The sequence below is a fragment of the Dama dama genome, chromosome 14 (genome assembly GCF_033118175.1).
Source record: "Dama dama isolate Ldn47 chromosome 14, ASM3311817v1, whole genome shotgun sequence".
In the NCBI taxonomy this organism is placed as follows: domain Eukaryota; kingdom Metazoa; phylum Chordata; class Mammalia; order Artiodactyla; family Cervidae; genus Dama; species Dama dama.
Genome location: NC_083694.1, coordinates 16935209 through 16940116, shown reverse-complemented (window position 1 = coordinate 16940116; position 4908 = coordinate 16935209).

The following is a 4908-nucleotide window of genomic DNA, read 5'->3' as shown; positions in this document are numbered from 1 at the left end:
TCCCCAAACAATCCATGCTTATACCATGTCAGAACATTTCAGAATCTTCATTGCAGCTGTATCAACCTCATGTTCAGTTATTCTAGTTCTACCCATCTTTCTTGATACCACGAAGGTTTTACCTTCTCCTTAATTGGCTTTTCCAAATAGTCTATCCTATAGTAGCTTTTTGAGCTCATATTAACTCCACTGCACAGAGTACATTTAACACTTCCTTTACCGTCTTGGGCTATTCACAACGACTGAATTCATTCATTCAAAAATCACTCAGTAAATACTGTTTTGAGGTTAACTCCATTTGATCAAGCCTATGTATTACCACCAACAGTGGGGGTGGGAAGTATGCTTTATCAAAGTCTACTGTAACAGACCGAGGCAAAACAATAAACTGACATAAACTAGCACAGCAAAGAATCTGATACATGGTTCAACTGATACCTGAATATTTTCATTTTAAGCCTCATCACACTGCACTACGTATTCCTGACTTGTTGCCCCATCATCATGTGTCCTCGCACAGAAGAGAGCCTTACAGACCTTTATTTTTTCTCCATATTCATTTTCCAGCATCATGACTGTTTTACAGCAGCTCCTATGCCCATTAGGCAGACTGAGAAAGCAGCCAGTTTACCCAAGAAAATATGGCGAATTTTCCCAAGCATATTAGCACGCTCTTTAAAAAAAAATAAAAAGTAGATTACAACTAAGTAGAGGAAAATGACTTGGTCAAATAGAAGCAAACCCAGTAAACAGTAAACTGAAAGATCCAAGGATCCACTGCAAAAAATGAATCACTGCGTTTTGGAAGCCATCAAATTCATTTCCAAATAAGGATCGTTTCTAACTTGTGACCTTTCATGTTCACTGCTTATTCAGCAAATTGTCTGCCAAATAACTCAAATTTTGTTACTTAGAAAATTGCACAGGTCTGCTTAAGGTCATATTAGCAATTTAAATTAAAATCAGTAATTCAGATGGGTATGAAAGTGAAAGTGTTAGTCGCTCAGTCCTGTCTGACTCTGCGACCCCATGGACTGTAGCCCGTCAGGCTACAGTCTGGGATTTTCCAGGCAAGAATACTAGAGTGGATTGCTATTTCCTTCTCCAGGGGATCTTCCCAACCCAAGGACTGAACCTGGGTTTCCTGCATTGCAGGAAGTCTTTACCATCTGAGCCACCAGGGAAGCCTCATATTATAAATTTAAGTTAAAATCAACGTTTCAGCTAAGTTTAGTAATCTGGAATTTTTAGGCAAAGGGATTGGACTCTCATCCCCACCAATTTTTCCCCCCAAACTTTAAGACAGGAGAGGAAAAAAAACCCATGGCTCTAAAACTGTTTCCAAATATGATTTCATGAAAACTACGTTTAAATTACACACGACAAGCATAACTTTCTGAAATACATATGAAAAGCCTTTTCTGTTTTATTTCATACCCACAGTATGCCAAGAAAAAGGTCATGTGCAATCTGGTCCTTATCCACATTTATACACTATGCTACTAACTTCCTACTAAATTTACTTGGAAGCAATCAAGTTAAAATTATTCTGTAAAGTTACTATTGACAGCTAATGCCACTAAACACTTGTATTTCCCACTTAATGCTTCAAATTAGTTTAGAAGGCTGGTACTATTAATGTCATTAAATATTTTAGGAAACTAAGCACTAAAAAATAATTTGCCCAAGGTTGCTGAGCTAGACTTCCACTGACTGGTCCCAGACTTCTCTCATGATACCTAAAGTCATACTCAAAGCAGAATTAATCACAAATTGAGCCATACTGTCTTTCTTTCACCTCATTAGACTTTTTTTGGGGTAAGTAATAATGTTAACAATTCTAAATGAAACCTCATCTTCTTTCTGAGCCATCCATAAAGTGTTAAATAAATCATAAAAATCAGCCATTTCTATAAATCCTTTGAATAGATCCATTTTCCTATCATCTCTTGTGGGGAGTGGGGAGTGGGGAGATGCTCCCTACTCTGCTCAAAAGAAAAGCTCCTTCTGAGTTTCAGGCTATCACTTCACAGCTGACATTAATTAGATGCCACAGGTGGTTCTCCTGGGGGCAATTCCTCAACTTCAAAGACAATCACAGGAGGATTTTTTTTTTTCTTTTATAATGCCTCAAGTGACTATTAACCTGTGTTTTACTCAAGATAATTTCTAGATCCCTCCTAGTTCTAAAATGCTGCAAATGTCTATGGTCCAAAGTAACTCAAAATATCTGCAGAGAACTTGGAACTGAATGTTCTATTTTCTATATGTCATCACTTATTTTATAGATTTATCCTAGCAAGTCTCAAGTTTGGGCTTTGTAAACTTTCTTATTCCTATGTAACAACTCGCAACTGCCTTCTAAACTGTCCAATCTGATAATATATTTATTTTGTATTTTTTAAATCATGTAGAAAAATTTAAAATCTGATAAAATCAAATTTCATACGTATTGAAAAGTAAAATGTTCAGCTCCAAGATAACTCTTATACAGTTTAAAATTTTAAACTCAATTCTACAATCATTAACAAGGGTTAATTCATTTTTAAGCCATTTAGTTTCAAACACAGCGAACACTTTCAGAATTAAATTAGAAGGTCCTCTATAGCATTCAAAAAGTATATGAACAATCAACAGAAATTAGAAACGAGGGATGACTATAGTGCTACTCTTTTGAAGGCCAGCCCTTGCAGGGTATTCATTTTTGCATTCGTAAGTTCCAGAAAAATATCTACTTCTGCTATATTGACTATGCCAAAGCCTTTGACTGTGTGGATCACAACAAACTCTGGAAAATTCTTTAAGAGATGGGAATACCAGACCACCTTACTCGCCTCTTGAGAAATCTGTATGCACGTCAGGAAGAAACAGTTAGAACTGGACATGGAACAACAGACTGGTTCCAAATAGGAAAAGGAGTACGTCAAGGCTGTATATTGTCACCCTGCTTATTTAACTTATATGCAGAGTACATCATGAGGAATGCCAGAATGGATGAAGCACAAGCTGGAATCAAGATTGCCGGGAGAAATATCAATAACCTCAGAGATGCAGATGACACCACCCTTATGGCAGAAAGTGAAGAAGAACTAAAAAGCCTCTTGATGAAAGTGAAAGAGGAGAGTGAAAAAGTTGGCTTAAAACTCAACATTCAGAAAACTAAGATCATGGCATCTGGTCCCACCACTTCATGGCAAATAGATGGGGAAACAGTGGAAACAGTGACAGACAGATTTTGGGGGGCTCCAAAATCACTGCAGATGGTGATTGCAGCCATGAAATTAAAAGACGCTTACTCCTTGGAAGAAAAGTTATGAGCAACCTAGACAGAATATTAAAATACAGAGACATTACTTGGCCAACAAAGGGCCGTCTAATCAAAGCTATGGTTTTTCCAGTAGTCATGTATGAATTTGAGAGTTGGACTATTTTAAAGAAAGCTGAGCACCGAAGAATTGATGCTTTTGAACTGTGGTGTTGGAGGAGACTCTTGAGCGGCCCTTGGATTGCAAGGAGATCCAACCAGTCCATCCTAAAGGAAATCAGTCTTGAATACTCATTGGAAGGACTTATGCTGAAGCTGAAACTCCAATACTTTGGCCACCAGAGGCGAAGAACTGCCTCATTTGAAAAGACCCTGATGCTGGGAAAGATTGAAGGCGGGAGGAGGAGGGGAGGACAAAGAAAGAGATGGTTGAATGGCATCATTGACTCAATGGACATGAGTTTACTCAAACTCCTGGAGTCGCGGATGGACAGGGAGGCCTGGCATGTTGCAATCCATGGGGTTGCAAAGAGTCAGACACAACTAAGCTGACCTGAAGTTACCAAACCTGCAAAACTTTCATTTTGGTAAACTATCCGTGTCTTACATTAGGAAACACCAATCTTCTACTCCATGAAACCGAAATCTATGTAGCAGCAACAAAGCTGTAAATTCTTAAAGTAACAGTTTGGGATGAGGGAGAAAAAAGAGTGAGCAGAGTAACAGTGAGGAATTACTGTTTCCTGTGTTGAATTCTCCAGCACACTTAGAAAACTATTAAATCACTACACAATTGTTATCACTACGGTTCACAGTGCTGCCGTTTTGAATTTTTAAAAACACTACTTAAAAACTCCCAAGCGTTGAAAACCTTGTATCTTCTCCAACACAGCAAAATACACTGAATTCCAAGGCGCTTCATGGCTTATCTCTTACCTAGCCTAAAACGGCAACCACCCTTTCCTTCAAACAGAGCTGCCAAACTCGCATTTCCGAGAGGAGTGACTCATAAACCATATCAAATCCAAAAGCATACTATTTTTTTTTTACCCCCAACAAGCTCATTAAAAGACACACGGTAAGGGAACGGAAGACCAGAAAGATGAGAGAAGAGCTTTCGGTCTGTTTACTAGGAGGGCGCCATACGGTGCCACTACCAAGGCTTCCCAAAACCAACTCTTCAAAACTGCAGCTTCCAGACACACGGCGCTACAAGTAGAACAGACCCTTCAGAGCCATGAACCAAGGAACTCTGGAAATAAATAAGAGCGCACCGCAAATCGACAATGCTCCCTCCACCAAAATTACTGGCGATTAAAAACAGCCCTCAATGAGGCGTTCTCGCCCGAGCAGACAGATGTTACCTTGTTGACCAAATAGAAAGGGAGGCAGGTTCACCTGCAACAGCCAGACCACAAGGCCGCGCTTCGACAAAATGAACTCAAAAGTATGCGCCAGGTTAGGTAAAGGAAGGTTACAGAATGTTCCCCGGGCAGATCTCCTGAAAAGGGGAGGATCGTGGCCGGCGTCCTAGGAAGGCGGCAGCGCGGCCAAGGGCCCGGCTCTCAGGGACTCTCAAGGCCGCCTGCCCCCCCACACCCTCCCGGAGGGCCCTGCGCTCCTCAAACCGCTCGCCTGCGATG